This window comes from Pseudophryne corroboree, chromosome 9 (assembly GCF_028390025.1).
Source record: "Pseudophryne corroboree isolate aPseCor3 chromosome 9, aPseCor3.hap2, whole genome shotgun sequence".
Lineage (NCBI taxonomy): Eukaryota > Metazoa > Chordata > Amphibia > Anura > Myobatrachidae > Pseudophryne > Pseudophryne corroboree.
The window spans coordinates 160,883,329-160,901,799 of NC_086452.1; the positions used below are offsets into that span (position 1 = coordinate 160,883,329).

The following is an 18,471-nucleotide window of genomic DNA, read 5'->3' on the forward strand; positions in this document are numbered from 1 at the left end:
GAGGACGGAGTACCGGAGAGGGGACGGTGATTCCGGAGACGGTGACGCTGAAGACACCGCGTTTTGGCAGTGCAGTGGTAAGAAAAACCAGTACGCAGTAATTACCACTGTAGAGAGAGACCCACTCACCGAGGAAGAAACAGCTGGGGGACACAGGGTTTTGATGGAGAGCATTAATTCTGCTCCAGAGGGACAATCAATAATTAGGTAATAATTGTCCGACCCATCATTCACGGAGCAACTGATGTTGAACATCCCATTAAATACCAGAGGGATGTCAGAAAGAGAAAATGACGCATCATCTTATTCCCCTCCTAGCACATTGATAGGATCAGAAGTTTGTAACTGAAAATGGGGAGCGCCCTATAACCTGTACTGAAGAGTAGGGGGAGCATAGGAAGAGCACAGTATTTCATTCAGTATTAATGAGAAGATAACGCACAAAAGTGAACTCTCACTGCAGACTTTTGATACAATTGATATGTTACAGTAGAGAGAGAGAAGGATATTAAGTTGCAACTTATAGTAAAATCACACAAAGCTAGTTCATTCAGCCTTTGAAGGAGATTTAATGGATACAAGAAAGTGTTATTGAAAGGAAAGATTGACTACTTTGTTCATACTATTGGAAAACTCTATATTACCCTAAGACTCAGCCATTTCAGTTATGTCTAAATAAGGAAGACTCCTGGACTACTATTTAACAAGCTGATGTTGGGACAGGAAAGAGAGAGACCAGTTCCCCCTAACTGCCCGAAAGACTCTAGGAATAGTAAAAGTATAATTGCAGTATTGCAATAATCTGAACTTTGTGTCTTAGCCATTACCTCAATGGGTAGGGAGTGTTATTATTACTAAACTAAAAGTATATTGCATATGCATGATCAGAAAAGTGCACTGAAGTATATAGTATAATATAGCAAGAGTACCCGGGTCACTCAGGCACCTCAGGTGCCCCTTTTTGAGAGGAGTGTGTTTTTGTATATTGCATGCAAGATACAGTATTTGTAAAGTAGAGTTTAAGTAATATAAATTATTCAATTTAACTGTTATGTTTACAATACATTAAAGTACCCTATATATAATACTTACCGTCTATGTTGGGTCATATTGAGGATACCAATCCGAAGACTCTGGAAGGAAGAAGGAACAAGTACTTGATTAAAGGTATTTGCATATTTCATATTATTCCTAAAGCAACTACACTAACTATATACTAGGTTTAGGCTTACTCAAGCGAGCCTTACATATATACTATCTAAAGAGAGAAAGCTTGAGTGGAGGCACAACTATAGCACATAATTACCCTTTGATACTATAGGAGATCAACTCCAACACACTCAGTGTTGAAGGAAGGGTTACAACTGGAGGCACTGCTGAGATCCTAAGATCTCACTACTCCGGAAATAGCAATGGAGAGATTTACTGAGGAAGACATAAGTGATTGGTGTTGTAGGAAAGGGAAAGATCCCAAGAAGTGTTTAAGTCTAGGGGGAAATTTTATAGAGTTTTCTGATGAAGAAATCATAGAGACATTGACAAAGCTATATGGAGTATTTAGACCCAAAATCGTCGACAAGTGGATTGGAGGATTGGGAAGAACTGCGGCTGTATTGATAGAAACAGATAGAGAGTTGGACGCAGAAGTGATACCATCAGTACTGGAAGGAGATGGAGTGTCATGTGGCCTAATACGCAAGATAAGGAAGCTACTAGTGCGCCTGTATCAGCTGCTATCGGCCCTCCACTGAGCACGCTATTAGAGGTGAAGAGAGTGGTGAAGGGGGAGATGCTCATAATAGTAATGCTAATACGAATGAAACCAACCAGTTTGAAGCTGTCATGGATAGAGTAGTAACCCAACTGGAGAGGTGGCATTACGAAGGAAGTTACCGACGGTTTCGGATATTTTCTGGAATTTCCCCAGTGCCAGTAGGAGAAGAAACATATGAGGCTTGGAAAGAAGCTGCGGTGCAACAAACAGAAGAGTGGCAGTGCCCGGATCGCATCAAAAGACAACGGGTAGTAGTAAGCCTGAGGGGACCAGCAATGGGAATTATACAAGCCGCCAGGCGTAGCAATCCCATGCCACCTTAGATACCTACTTTGAGTCATTAGACTATGCATACGGGACGCTCGAAGATATAGGAGATCTTACTTCCAGACTTCATCATACATTTCAGGAATCAGGGGAGAAGCTGAGCGTATTTTTAATAAGATTAGACAAACTGTTATATAAAATAGTAGATAAAGGAGGCATAGCTAAAGAAGATGTTGACAAAAGCAGGATGAAACAACTACTGCGGGGTGCTTCCACTATGGATCCTGTTGCCCAAAAATTGAGGTGTTCAAGTGTTAGGGAACCCTCTCCCACCTTTAATGAATTATTGAAGGAGATAAAGCAGGACGAGGTGTTAATAGACATGAGGGAGAAGGTGGTGAAAAAGGTTAAAGTGGTTATGCCAGTGGGCGAAATCAATACCTTTGAAGATAAAATACTAAAAATGATGGACGAACAAAATAAAAAAATTGAACAGTTTATTACAATGCAAAGTACCAACGCCGCAGTTTCTTCACAAAGGTCTTCTAGTGATAACACTCTAGTGAGGGGCCTAGGTCGAGGAAATAGTAATTATGGGAGAGGATGCTTTAGGTGTGGAAGAACCGGACACAGGGCCTTTGAGTGTAATGCAACAAGAAGTATGAGCCGGAATAATTCTAGAACCACCTCGAATGAGAATCAAGACCGAGATCCAGGGCCGGGAAACGGTCGGGGGCGGTCTGTGGACCCCGCACAGGCCCCCTAGAAGTCAGTAGTTGTGCCATGGGGAATTCCTGGTGGAGTGGAAGATTACCCGAAGGGTTGGTTGGACCCGCTCCATTATTAACAGCAACAATAAATGGGTGTCCCTGCAAAATTTTAATAGACAGCGGTTCTCAAGTCTCTATTATATTCAAAAACTGGTACGACAACAACATCCCTAATATACCCATTCAACCGTTGAGTGGTTTGGTAATATGGGGTTTAAGTGTTGAGAAATACCCATATTTGGGGTATGTACAGGTTACCCTGGAGTTTAATAGAAATGCCCATGATGGAGTAGGATTACAAGTGCCTCTCCTTGCTTTGGTGTGTCCTGAGATTCCCGAAGGGAGGGACGAACCCCCTGCGATAATCGGGACCAACACCAGGATTTATCACATCCTCACTGAATGGCACAAGAAAGAAGATGGACATTCGGCAGCGACTTATTGGGTATCATCTGAAGAGGGAAAAGGGAGTTCTCTTGGATGGGTGGACAAATTCGATTCATGTTTTCAGGGGAGCGATATCGCCCAGGGGGAGAAGTCTCTATTAATTAAAGAACTGGAGTCCAGAAGCCAGGCTTTCTCCAACGGAGAATGGGACCTTGGAAAAGCAAAAGGAGTGGAACACAGCATTAGATTGACAGATGAAGCACCCTTCTGTGAACGATCTCGAAGAATTGCCCCTGCTGACTTCGAAGATGTGAGACAACACCTCAAAGGTCTACTAGAAAATCAAGTAATTATAGAATCTAGAAGTCCCTATGCCTCCCCTATAGTGATTGCTCGAAAGAAAAATGGAAATTTAAGAATGTGCGTCGACTATCGGACGTTAAATTTGAGAACTGTATCGGATCAATACACAGTACCGAAAGTGGATGAAGCGCTTGATTGCTTGCAAGGGAGTTCATGGTTTTCAGTATTGGACCTAAGAAGTGGATTTTATCAAATTCCTATGAGACCAGAAGATCGGGAAAAGACCGCGTTTATATGCCCCCTAGGGTTCTTTGAGTTCATACAAATGCCACAAGGAGTAAAAGGAGCCCCCGCTACTTTCTAGAGGGCAATGGAAAAAATGGTAGGGGACATGAACTACCGTGAGGTCATCGTATACCTAGATGATATTATTGTTTTTGGCGCTACATTACAAGAGCATAATAACCGACTCCTCAAGGTTCTAGAGAGGCTGATGGAAGCAGGACTAAAATTATCCTTGGAGAAATGTCATCTATGCCAGTCCAAGGTGAAATACCTTGGTCATATAGTTAGTAGAGAAGGGGTGGCTACGGACCCTGATAAAGTGGAAGCTGTCAAGAATTGGCCTCGTCCAGCTAAACTCAAAGAGCTGAGATCTTTTTTGGGATTTTGCGGGTATTACCGCCGATTTGTCCCGAGTTACTCTAATATTGCCAAGCCTTTAACGGAACTTACGAAAGGATATCCCCCCTCTAACAGGAAGAGGAATATAGGACAGAAGCCGGAAGTACCGGGGGTACTAAGATATAAACTTAGTGAACCTTTTGGAGAGCGATGGACACCCGAGTGTGAGACTGCCTTTGTGACATTAAAACAAAAACTAACTACTGCTCCTGTTTTAGCTTATATCAACCCTGAGCTACCTTACGTTCTGCATATAGATGCATCGCTAGATGGACTAGGAGGAGTTTTGTATCAAATGCATCAAAAAGAATTATAGCCAGTATCTTTCATCAGTAGAGGGCTCACTAGCAGCGAAAGACGATATCCGGTTCACAAATTAGAATTTCTCGCTTTGAAATGGAGTGTAGTTGACAAGTTTCACGACTATCTGTATGGGACGACTTTCGAAGTCCATACGGATAACAATCCATTGACATATGTACAAACAACGGCTAAATTAGACGCAACTGGTCACCGCTGGCTAGCTGCTCTAGCTTTGTATAATTTCTCACTAAAATATCGGCCCGGCGTCAATAACGTAGACGCAGATTCTCTCTCTAGGATCCCAAGTCAGCAACAATCGGAAGAAAGTGAGGATGAAGATGCATGGATTGAAGTACCAGCTGGCGAGGTCAAGAGTATGTGTCACAATATATTTGTGGATGTTACTACTGGGAGCAAATATGTTGGAGCATTAGGTATGATGCCTACAGCATTACCTTTGTCCTATTGTTGGATTAGCCATGTGGAAGTTGAAGGCCTCCCCAGAGTAAAACGGAGCCAATTATGGCTAGAACAACGACATGACCCAGGGATCAAATATGTGGTTCAGGAGAATGTGGATCAAGTCATCACACCTGAGTTGAAGGAAGAAGTCACTTTATTAAGGAGACAAGAGAAGAACTTGATTTTCAAGAAAGGAATCTTGTATCGTTGCATAAAGCAAAGAAACGGGCAACAACGATTTCAATTGGTGTTACCACGGAAGTACCGCTCTTCAGTACTGCATGCTCTGCACGATGAACATGGTCACTTGGGATTCGAGAAAACCCTGAATTTAATAACTGATAGATTTTATTGGCCCAACATGAGGAAAGAGATTCGCCAATATTGCCAAACCTGTGGGAATTGCGTTATACGAAAAACCCTACCTGTTAGAACAGCACCATTAGTGACATTTAAAAGCTGTGGACCCATGGACCTTGTTTGTATGGATTATCTTACGCTGGAAGTAGAGCCGGGGAGAAAATGTAACATACTGATAGTAACGGACCACTTTACAAGATACGCCCAAGCGTATGTTACCCCGAATCAGAAATCATCTACTATAGCAGACACTCTGTGGGATAAATTTTTCATCCACTACGGCTTACCCAACAGGTTACATACTGATCAAGGGAGAGACTTTGAAAGCCGATTAATAAAAGAACTGTGTCGAAGTTGTGGGATTGCTAAGTCCAGGACTACCCCCTATCACCCGCAGGGTGACCCGCAGCCTGAAAGGTTCAATCGGACTTTGTTGGACATGTTGGGAACCCTGAATCCATTGAACAAACAACACTGGAAAAAACACATAAATCGTCTGGTCCATGCGTACAATTGTACCCGTAATGAATCAACTGGGTTCTTACCGTACTACCTGATGTTTGGAAGAGAGGCTAAACTCCCTATTGATGTATGTATGGGAACTTCATCTGACGGGTGTCTTTTCAGATCATATATAAAATATGTAGAAAAATTGAGAAAGGAATTAGAGGAAGCTTACATCTTAGCTGAACAAGCTGCCAAGCGGTCAGGAGCAAAGAACAAAGTTTACTATGATCGGAAAGTTCGCGATCAAGTATTATCCCCTGGGGATAGAGTACTATTGAAGCGACTGGGAACATCAAAGAAGTTCAAGATTGCTACTCGTTGGAAAGAAGAACCGTATATAGTGATTGAAAAGTTCGAAAATTTACCTGTGTATAGGATACAACTAGAAAATGGAAAGGGAGCTGTTCTGACACATCATAGACAGAATTTACTCCATATAGGAAGAGAAGTACGGATAGAGAGTCAAAATCTAGTAAGAAAGGAAATCAATTTAGCGGAAAAGGAAACAACAGGTGGCTTGCATAAACAATTATTACAAAATGGAGACATAGAAGATGACCAAGATATGGAAGATGGAAGAAGTTGGGGATATTACTATATTGATCAAGATACTGAGCTCAAAGAAGTTAACGGAGTGAGGAATGATGAAGAGAAACCTAGGCCTTTGGGGATTCAGACAGGGCCCGATCAAGAAATTACTTATACTTTTAACACGGACGATAGTATTTCGGGTAATGAGAGCTGTAGTTTAAGGGGAGGTATGGATACTTATTCTTATTTCCCCAATAGTGAGGAACATACAGAGAGTGAATCTATGAGTAGGCCTCAAAGACAGAGACGACCCCCGTTAATACTCACCTATGATCACCTGGGATCACCACAAACAGTCCCCAGGGTAATACACCCCAATCCTATACTCACCTGGCCCTATTTTGATAGTTATTACCAAATGGTTAGTGACATGCCAGAAAATAATATTTATTCATGGTGATCAAGTTCAAGTGAATTTATCATGATCACCAGGGGGAGAGTGTAGCCCGGCTAAGTAGCTATTGTTATTGTTGATATATATAGATTGTATATTTAATATGGAGCAGGTATTGATAAGTGTGTATGTGGTGGTTTGATTTCACACTGTTGCAAGTCAGAGGAGGAGTGAGTACGGATGAATTTGACCTGCAGCGATGAATGGCTAAAGAAGTTTCTGGAGCCCTTCGTGGGAGAGAAGGGAGCCACGCGCCGGGCAAAGGGGGACTGGTGAGCGAGAACAGAAAAAGAGGATCCACGAGCCGCAGGAGGAGCAGCTATAAGAGGCACCCGCAGGCGGCCGGTGAGGAGAGCCGTTGGTCGTTGGTAGAAGAGGAGATCGGGAGACGGAGCGGGTAAGAGCGGAGCCCTGTTCATCCCCGCGGTCATCCAGAAGGGACTGAAGAAGGAGGCAGCCGCCGGTCGGAGATCCGTGACAGAGGTCTCCGTCACACAGCTCTGCCAATACCGCCGGGGAGAAGGGGAGACGGAGAGCGAGCGGAGACAGAGCAGATTACAGAGCGGTGCAGCAGCCCAGCCTGAATTGCCGGAGAGAGAGAGAGAGCCGTGACGCAGGGGGACGAGAAGAAGAAGCGAGTATACACTACGCTACGGACGGCAAGAAGAGGAGGACGGAGTACCAGAGAGGGGACGGTGATTCCGGAGACGGTGACGCTGAAGACACAGCGTTTTGGCAGTGCAGTGGTAAGAAAAACCAGTACGCAGTAATTACCACTGTAGAGAGAGACCCACTCACCGAGGAAGAAACAGCTGGGGGACACAGGGTTTTGATGGAGAGCATTAATTCTGCTCCAGAGGGACAATCAATAATTAGGTAATAATTGTCCGACCCATCATTCACGGAGCAACTGATGTTGAACATCCCATTAAATACCAGAGGGATGTCAGAAAGAGAAAATGACGCATCATCTTATTCCCCTCCTAGCACATTGATAGGATCAGAAGTTTGTAACTGAAAAGGGGGAGCGCCCTATAACCTGTACTGAAGAGTAGGGGGAGCATAGGAAGAGCACAGTATTTCATTCAGTATTAATGAGAAGATAACGCACAAAAGTGAACTCTCACTGCAGACTTTTGATACAATTGATATGTTACAGTAGAGAGAGAGAAGGATATTAAGTTGCAACTTATAGTAAAATCACACAAAGCTAGTTCATTCAGCCTTTGAAGGAGATTTAATGGATACAAGAAAGTGTTATTGAAAGGAAAGATTGACTACTTTGTTCATACTATTGGAAAACTCTATATTACCCTAAGACTCAGCCATTTCAGTTATGTCTAAATAAGGAAGACTCCTGGACTACTATTTAACAAGCTGATGTTGGGACAGGAAAGAGAGAGACCAGTTCCCCCTAACTGCCCGAAAGACTCTAGGAATAGTAAAAGTATAATTGCAGTATTGCAATAATCTGAACTTTGTGTCTTAGCCATTACCTCAATGGGTAGGGAGTGTTATTATTACTAAACTAAAAGTATATTGCATATGCATGATCAGAAAAGTGCACTGAAGTATATAGTATAATATAGCAAGAGTACCCGGGTCACTCAGGCACCTCAGGTGCCCCTTTTTGAGAGGAGTGTGTTTTTGTATATTGCATGCAAGATACAGTATTTGTAAAGTAGAGTTTAAGTAATATAAATTATTCAATTTAACTGTTATGTTTACAATACATTAAAGTACCCTATATATAATACTTACCGTCTATGTTGGGTCATATTGAGGATACCAATCTGAAGACTCTGGAAGGAAGAAGGAACAAGTACTTGATTAAAGGTATTTGCATATTTCATATTATTCCAAAAGCAACTACACTAACTATATACTAGGTTTAGGCTTACTCAAGCGAGCCTTACATATATACTATCTAAAGAGAGAAAGCTTGAGTGGAGGCACAACTATAGCACATAATTACCCTTTGATACTATAGGAGATCAACTCCAACACACTCAGTGTTGAAGGAAGGGTTACAACTGGAGGCACTGCTGAGATCCTAAGATCTCACTACTCAGGAAATAGCAATGGAGAGATTTACTGAGGAAGACATAAGTGATTGGTGTTGTAGGAAAGGGAAAGATCCCAAGAAGTGCTTAAGTCTAGGGGGAAATTTTATAGAGTTTTCTGATGAAGAAATCATAGAGAAATTGACAAAGCTATATGGAGTATTTAGACCCAAAATCGTCGACAAGTGGATTGGAGGATTGGGAAGAACTGCGGCTGTATTGATAGAAACAGATAGAGAGTTGGACGCAGAAGTGATACCATCAGTACTGGAAGGAGATGGAGTGTCATGTGGCCTAATACGCAAGATAAGGAAGCTACTAGTGCGCCTGTATCAGCTGCTATCGGCCCTCCACTGAGCAACGCTATTAGAGGTGAAGAAAGTGGTGAAGGGGGAGATGCTCATAATAGTAATGCTAATACGAATGAAACCAACCAGTTTGAAGCTGTCATGGATAGAGTAGTAACCCAACTGGAGAGGTGGCATTACGAAGGAAGTTACCGACGGTTTCGGATATTTTCTGGAATTTCCCCAGTGCCAGTAGGAGAAGAAACATATGAGGCTTGGAAAGAAGCTGCGGTGCAACAAACAGAAGAGTGGCAGTGCCCGGATCGCATCAAAAGACAACGGGTAGTAGTAAGCCTGAGGGGACCAGCAATGGGAATTATACAAGCCGCCAGGCGTAGCAATCCCATGCCACCTTAGATACCTACTTTGAGTCATTAGACTATGCATACGTGACGCTCGAAGATATAGGAGATCTTACTTCCAGACTTCATCATACATTTCAGGAATCAGGGGAGAAGCTGAGCGTATTTTTAATAAGATTAGACAAACTATTATATAAAATAGTAGATAAAGGAGGCATAGCTAAAGAAGATGTTGACAAAAGCAGGATGAAACAACTACTGCGGGGTGCTTCCACTATGGATCCTGTTGCCCAAAAATTGAGGTGTTCAAGTGTTAGGGAACCCTCTCCCACCTTTAATGAATTATTGAAGGAGATAAAGCAGGACGAGGTGTTAATAGACATGAGGGAGAAGGTGGTGAAAAAGGTTAAAGTGGTTATGCCAGTGGCCGAAATCAATACCTTTGAAGATAAAATACTAAAAATGATGGACGAACAAAATAAAAAAATTGAACAGTTTATTACAATGCAAAGTACCAACGCCGCAGTTTCTTCACAAAGGTCTTCTAGTGATAACACTCTAGTGAGGGGCCTAGGTCGAGGAAATAGTAATTATGGGAGAGGATGCTTTAGGTGTGGAAGAACCGGACACAGGGCCTTTGAGTGTAATGCAACAAGAAGTATGAGCCGGAATAATTCTAGAACCACCTCGAATGAGAATCAAGACCGAGATCCAGGGCCGGGAAACGGTCGGGGGCGGTCTGTGGACCCCGCACAGGCCCCCTAGAAGTCAGTAGTTGTGCCATGGGGAATTCCTGGTGGAGTGGAAGATTACCCGAAGGGTTGGTTGGACCCGCTCCATTATTAACAGCAACAATAAATGGGTGTCCCTGCAAAATTTTAATAGACAGCGGTTCTCAAGTCTCTATTATATTCAAAAACTGGTACGACAACAACATCCCTAATATACCCATTCAACCGTTGAGTGGTTTGGTAATATGGGGTTTAAGTGTTGAGAAATACCCATATTTGGGGTATGTACAGGTTACCCTGGAGTTTAATAGAAATGCCCATGATGGAGTAGGATTACAAGTGCCTCTCCTTGCTTTGGTGTGTCCTGAGATTCCCGAAGGGAGGGACGAACCCCCTGCGATAATCGGGACCAACACCAGGATTTATCACATCCTCACTGAATGGCACAAGAAAGAAGATGGACATTCGGCAGCGACTTATTGGGTATCATCTGCAGAGGGAAAAGGGAGTTCTCTTGGATGGGTGGACAAATTCGATTCATGTTTTCAGGGGAACGATATCGCCCAGGGGGAGAAGTCTCTATTAATTAAAGAACTGGAGTCCAGAAGCCAGGCTTTCTCCAACGGAGAATGGGACCTTGGAAAAGCAAAAGGAGTGGAACACAGCATTAGATTGACAGATGAAGCACCCTTCTGTGAACGATCTCGAAGAATTGCCCCTGCTGACTTCGAAGATGTGAGACAACACCTCAAAGGTATACTAGAAAATCAAGTAATTATAGAATCTAGAAGTCCCTATGCCTCCCCTATAGTGATTGCTCGAAAGAAAAATGGAAATTTAAGAATGTGCGTCGACTATCGGACGTTAAATTTGAGAACTGTATCGGATCAATACACAGTACCGAAAGTGGATGAAGCGCTTGATTGCTTGCAAGGGAGTTCATGGTTTTCAGTATTGGACCTAAGAAGTGGATTTTATCAAATTCCTATGAGACCAGAAGATCGGGAAAAGACCGCGTTTATATGCCCTCTAGGGTTCTTTGAGTTCATACAAATGCCACAAGGAGTAAAAGGAGCCCCCGCTACTTTCTAGAGGGCAATGGAAAAAATGGTAGGGGACATGAACTACCATGAGGTCATCGTATACCTAGATGATATTATTGTTTTTGGGGCTACATTACAAGAGCATAATAACTGACTCCTCAAGGTTCTAGAGAGGCTGATGGAAGCAGGACTAAAATTATCCTTGGAGAAATGTCATCTATGCCAGTCCAAGGTGAAATACCTTGGTCATATAGTTAGTAGAGAAGGGGTGGCTACGGACCCTGATAAAGTGGAAGCTGTCAAGAATTGGCCTCGTCCAGCTAAACTCAAAGAGCTGAGATCTTTTTTGGGATTTTGCGGGTATTACCGCCGATTTGTCCCGAGTTACTCTAATATTGCCAAGCCTTTAACGGAACTTACGAAAGGATATCCCCCCTCTAACAGGAAGAGGAATATAGGACAGAAGCCGGAAGTACCGGGGGTACTAAGATATAAACTTAGTGAACCTTTTGGAGAGCGATGGACACCCGAGTGTGAGACTGCCTTTGTGACATTAAAACAAAAACTAACTACTGCTCCTGTTTTAGCTTATATCAACCCTGAGCTACCTTACGTTCTGCATATAGATGCATCGCTAGATGGACTAGGAGGAGTTTTGTATCAAATGCATCAAAAAGAATTATAGCCAGTATCTTTCATCAGTAGAGGGCTCACTAGCAGCGAAAGACGATATCCGGTTCACAAATTAGAATTTCTCGCTTTGAAATGGAGTGTAGTTGACAAGTTTCACGACTATCTGTATGGGACGACTTTCGAAGTCCATACGGATAACAATCCATTGACATATGTACAAACAACGGCTAAATTAGACGCAACTGGTCACCGCTGGCTAGCTGCTCTAGCTTTGTATAATTTCTCACTAAAATATCGGCCCGGCGTCAATAACGTAGACGCAGATTCTCTCTCTAGGATCCCAAGTCAGCAACAATCGGAAGAAAGTGAGGATGAAGATGCATGGATTGAAGTACCAGCTGGCGAGGTCAAGAGTATGTGTCACAATATATTTGTGGATGTTACTACTGGGAGCAAATATGTTGGAGCATTAGGTATGATGCCTACAGCATTACCTTTGTCCTATTGTTGGATTAGCCATGTGGAAGTTGAAGGCCTCCCCAGAGTAAAACGGAGCCAATTATGGCTAGAACAACGACATGACCCAGGGATCAAATATGTGGTTCAGGAGAATGTGGATCAAGTCATCACACCTGAGTTGAAGGAAGAAGTCACTTTATTAAGGAGACAAGAGAAGAACTTGATTTTCAAGAAAGGAATCTTGTATCGTTGCATAAAGCAAAGAAACGGGCAACAACGATTTCAATTGGTGTTACCACGGAAGTACCGCTCTTCAGTACTGCATGCTCTGCACGATGAACATGGTCACTTGGGATTCGAGAAAACCCTGAATTTAATAACTGATAGATTTTATTGGCCCAACATGAGGAAAGAGATTCGCCAATATTGCCAAACCTGTGGGAATTGCGTTATACGAAAAACCTTACCTGTTAGAACAGCACCATTAGTGACATTTAAAAGCTGTGGACCCATGGACCTTGTTTGTATGGATTATCTTACGCTGGAAGTAGAGCCGGGGAGAAAATGTAACATACTGATAGTAACGGACCACTTTACAAGATACGCCCAAGCATATGTTACCCCGAATCAGAAATCATCTACTATAGCAGACACTCTGTGGGATAAATTTTTCATCCACTACGGCTTACCCAACAGGTTACATACTGATCAAGGGAGAGACTTTGAAAGCCGATTGATAAAAGAACTGTGTCGAAGTTGTGGGATTGCTAAGTCCAGGACTACCCCCTATCACCCGCAGGGTGACCCGCAGCCTGAAAGGTTCAATCGGACTTTGTTGGACATGTTGGGAACCCTGAATCCATTGAACAAACAACACTGGAAAAAACACATAAATCGTCTGGTCCATGCGTACAATTGTACCCGTAATGAATCAACTGGGTTCTTACCGTACTACCTGATGTTTGGAAGAGAGGCTAAACTCCCTATTGATGTATGTATGGGAACTTCATCTGACGGGTGTCCTTTCAGATCACATATAAAATATGTAGAAAAATTGAGAAAGGAATTAGAGGAAGCTTACATCTTAGCTGAACAAGCTGCCAAGCGGTCAGGAGCAAAGAACAAAGTTTACTATGATCGGAAAGTTCGCGATCAAGTATTATCCCCTGGGGATAGAGTACTATTGAAGCGACTGGGAACATCAAAGAAGTTCAAGATTGCTACTCGTTGGAAAGAAGAACCGTATATAGTGATTGAAAAGTTCGAAAATTTACCTGTGTATAGGATACAACTAGAAAATGGAAAGGGAGCTGTTCTGACACATCATAGACAGAATTTACTCCATATAGGAAGAGAAGTACGGATAGAGAGTCAAAATCTAGTAAGAAAGGAAATCAATTTAGCGGAAAAGGAAACAACAGGTGGCTTGCATAAACAATTATTACAAAATGGAGACATAGAAGATGACCAAGATATGGAAGATGGAAGAAGTTGGGGATATTACTATATTGATCAAGATACTGAGCTCAAAGAAGTTAACGGAGTGAGGAATGATGAAGAGAAACCTAGGCCTTTGGGGATTCAGACAGGGCCCGATCAAGAAATTACTTATACTTTTAACACGGACGATAGTATTTCGGGTAATGAGAGCTGTAGTTTAAGGGGAGGTATGGATACTTATTCTTATTTCCCCAATAGTGAGGAACATACAGAGAGTGAATCTATGAGTAGGCCTCAAAGACAGAGACGACCCCCGTTAATACTCACCTATGATCACCTGGGATCACCACAAACAGTCCCCAGGGTAATACACCCCAATCCTATACTCACCTGGCCCTATTTTGATAGTTATTACCAAATGGTTAGTGACACGCCAGAAAATAATATTTATTCATGGTGATCAAGTTCAAGTGAATTTATCATGATCACCAGGGGGAGAGTGTAGCCCGGCTAAGTAGCTATTGTTATTGTTGATATATATAGATTGTATATTTAATATGGAGCAGGTATTGATAAGTGTGTATGTGGTGGTTTGATTTCACACTGTTGCAAGTCAGAGGAGGAGTGAGTACGGATGAATTTGACCTGCAGCGATGAATGGCTAAAGAAGTTTCTGGAGCCCTTCGTGGGAGAGAAGGGAGCCACGCGCCGGGCAAAGGGGGACTGGTGAGCGAGAACAGAAAAAGAGGATCCACGAGCCGCAGGAGGAGCAGCTATAAGAGGCACCCGCAGGCGGCCGGTGAGGAGAGCCGTTGGTCGTTGGTAGAAGAGGAGATCGGGAGACGGAGCGGGTAAGAGCGGAGCCCTGTTCATCCCCGCGGTCATCCAGAAGGGACTGAAGAAGGAGGCAGCCGCCGGTCGGAGATCCGTGACAGAGGTCTCCGTCACACAGCTCTGCCAATACCGCCGGGGAGAAGGGGAGACGGAGAGCGAGCGGAGACAGAGCAGATTACAGACCGGTGCAGCAGCCCAGCCTGAATTGCCGGAGAGAGAGAGAGAGCCGTGACGCAGGGGGACGAGAAGAAGAAGCGAGTATACACTACGCTACGGACGGCAAGAAGAGGAGGACGGAGTACCGGAGAGGGGACGGTGATTCCGGAGACGGTGACGCTGAAGACACAGCGTTTTGGCAGTGCAGTGGTAAGAAAAACCAGTACGCAGTAATTACCACTGTAGAGAGAGACCCACTCACCGAGGAAGAAACAGCTGGGGGACACAGGGTTTTGATGGAGAGCATTAATTCTGCTCCAGAGGGACAATCAATAATTAGGTAATAATTGTCCGACCCATCATTCACGGAGCAACTGATGTTGAACATCCCATTAAATACCAGAGGGATGTCAGAAAGAGAAAATGACGCATCATCTTATTCCCCTCCTAGCACATTGATAGGATCAGAAGTTTGTAACTGAAAAGGGGGAGCGCCCTATAACCTGTACTGAAGAGTAGGGGGAGCATAGGAAGAGCACAGTATTTCATTCAGTATTAATGAGAAGATAACGCACAAAAGTGAACTCTCACTGCAGACTTTTGATACAATTGATATGTTACAGTAGAGAGAGAGAAGGATATTAAGTTGCAACTTATAGTAAAATCACACAAAGCTAGTTCATTCAGCCTTTGAAGGAGATTTAATGGATACAAGAAAGTGTTATTGAAAGGAAAGATTGACTACTTTGTTCATACTATTGGAAAACTCTATATTACCCTAAGACTCAGCCATTTCAGTTATGTCTAAATAAGGAAGACTCCTGGACTACTATTTAACAAGCTGATGTTGGAACAGGAAAGAGAGAGACCAGTTCCCCCTAACTGCCCGAAAGACTCTAGGAATAGTAAAAGTATAATTGCAGTATTGCAATAATCTGAACTTTGTGTCTTAGCCATTACCTCAATGGGTAGGGAGTGTTATTATTACTAAACTAAAAGTATATTGCATATGCATGATCAGAAAAGTGCACTGAAGTATATAGTATAATATAGCAAGAGTACCCGGGTCACTCAGGCACCTCAGGTGCCCCTTTTTGAGAGGAGTGTGTTTTTGTATATTGCATGCAAGATACAGTATTTGTAAAGTAGAGTTTAAGTAATATAAATTATTCAATTTAACTGTTATGTTTACAATACATTAAAGTACCCTATATATAATACTTACCGTCTATGTTGGGTCATATTGAGGATACCAATCCGAAGACTCTGGAAGGAAGAAGGAACAAGTACTTGATTAAAGGTATTTGCATATTTCATATTATTCCAAAAGCAACTACACTAACTATATACTAGGTTTAGGTTTACTCAAGCGAGCCTTACATATATACTATCTAAAGAGAGAAAGCTTGAGTGGAGGCACAACTGTAGCACATAATTACCCTTTGATACTATAGGAGATCAACTCCAACACACTCGGTGTTGAAGGAAGGGTTACACATATATTACACAACCAATGTGCAAAGTAATCTGAGCCACTGACATGAAGTACATCCGCCCCGAATCTCAGACCGCCTGATGCCCTACATCAGGTAGACTACGAGGTTAAGTGGGGCCAACCACAAGAGTGACCCCACTTAACCTCGCGGTCTACCGCAGACCACAAAGTTCCCACCATTGGATATAATGTAGCGCCGCTACGCTACATTCTATCCACAGTACTCCGCCTGACTGACAGTGCAGGAGCGCACATCCAATCAGGAGAGTGCCATGACGTGGCGCTCCCTGATTGGCTGAAGGGACCCTCTTTGACAGGAGTCACGGGGTGTCCCGACATTCGGGGAAAGGGGTTCCATGTGTAAACATGGAACCCCTTTCAGTTCGTGGACCGGGTATTTTGTTTTTTTATTTTAACAAGTACGTGGATTATAACTTTTAAGAAGTGGACCAATCTATACCGGATTGTTCGTAAGTATATATTTTATTTACAGGCACCCCATGGATTCTACTGGAGAAGAGGACCGAGGGGCTCCGTGTCAACATAGGTAAGTATGTATGTAACTGTGCATGTATGTTCATTAAACTTTTACTTTTTGTAGTAGAACTACAGGTACCAGTGGTTCTCCAAGTACCAGCTTGCGGGGGAGGCTTGCTGGGACTTGTAGTTCTGCTACAAAAACAATATTCTTTCTCATACGTCCTAGAGGATGCTGGGGTCACCATTAGAACCATGGGGTATAGATGGGATCCGCAGGAGACATGAGCACTTTAAGACTTTGAAAGGGTGTGAACTGGCTCCTCCCTCTATGCCCCTCCTCCAGACTCCAGTTTTAGAATTGTGCCCAGTGAGACTGGACGCACTACAGGGAGCTCTACTGAGTTTCTCTGAAAAGACTTTGTGTTAGGTTTTTTATGTTCAGGGAGGCTTCTGGCAACAACCTCCCTGCTTCGTGGGACTGAGGGGAGAGAAGTATGACCAACTTCTAGTGAGTTTAATGGCTCTGCTTCTGGCTACAGGACACCATTAGCTCCTGAGGGTTTGATCGCTGGGTACGCTCAGATGCTCGCTCCCACAGCCGGCCGTCACCCCCCTTAAAGAGCCAGAAGTCAGCAGACAGGTGAGTAGAAGAAGAAAGAAGACTTCAGTAATGGCATTTCCCTGAGGTACCGCACAGCGAGCGGATGCTGCGTGCCAAGCTCCCACTCACACCCACAGCACTACTGGGTGCAGGGCGCGGGGGTGAGGGGGGTGCCCTGGGCAGCTAAAAATCCTCAGCATAAACTGCCAAGAGAGGACATTAGTGCAAAGGCACTGTCCTAACCCCCGCCAGTATAATCAGTATTACAAAGAGCGGGACGGAAGCGCGCCATTAAGGGGGTGGAGCTTCGTCCCCACAGCTCACTCGGCGCCATTTCATCTCTGCTGGCTGCAGAGACGCTGGTCCTTCCTCACACTACTGAACAAGTATCAGGGTGCAAAACGGGGGGGGGGGGGGGGCGGGAGCCCAGGTTATTTGGTGCAATAATATAATATAAAAAGCGCTACAGGTCTGGGGCATTTTGGTAATCGCTTCAGACCCATTGATTTGGCACTGGGGTGTGAGCTGGCAAATTCCCTGTGTCTCTGACAGGTTTTTCTGTGGGTGTGTCGCCTATAAGCCCGGTGTGTCTGTGGGTGTTTCTTACATGTGTGTCGGCATGTCTGAGGCTGAGTGCTCTTCACAGGAGGAGGCTGTATTAGAGACACAAAAGGCGGTGGAGGTGACCATGTTGGCATCGCCGACTCCTGATTGGGTAAATGTGTTGAATGCTTTGAATGCTAATGTAGCTCATATTAGTAAGAGATTAGACAAGTCTGAGTCTCAGACCCAGGCATGGAAGAAATCTGTGGAAGATATGTTATTACAAGTTCAGGTCCCCTCGGGGTCACAGAAACGTACGTTTACCCAGTTGGCTGACACTGATACCGACACGGACACTGATTCCAGTGTCGACTATAGTGATTCCAGATTAGATCCGAAATTGGCAAAGAGCATTCAGTAAATGATTGTGGCTATTAAAGAGGTATTGCATATCACTGAGGACCCTGCTGTTCCAGATAAAAAGAGTCTGTATGTATAAGGAGAAGAAACCTGAGATAACGTTTCCTCCCTCTCATGAACTG

The 18,471-nt window shown here is 43.6% G+C and overlaps 1 long non-coding RNA gene across 2 annotated transcripts in view; it reads right to left on the reverse strand.

Annotated features, from left to right (window-relative positions):
* The window catches only part of LOC134957768 (uncharacterized), a 155,940-nt gene that overhangs the window by 64,951 nt on the left and 72,518 nt on the right, over positions 1-18,471 (reverse strand). For both annotated transcript variants that reach the window (XR_010186739.1, XR_010186740.1), the window contains exon 2: positions 16,036-16,076. This is a non-coding gene — a long non-coding RNA (uncharacterized LOC134957768). The remainder of the gene's footprint in view (positions 1-16,035; positions 16,077-18,471) is intronic.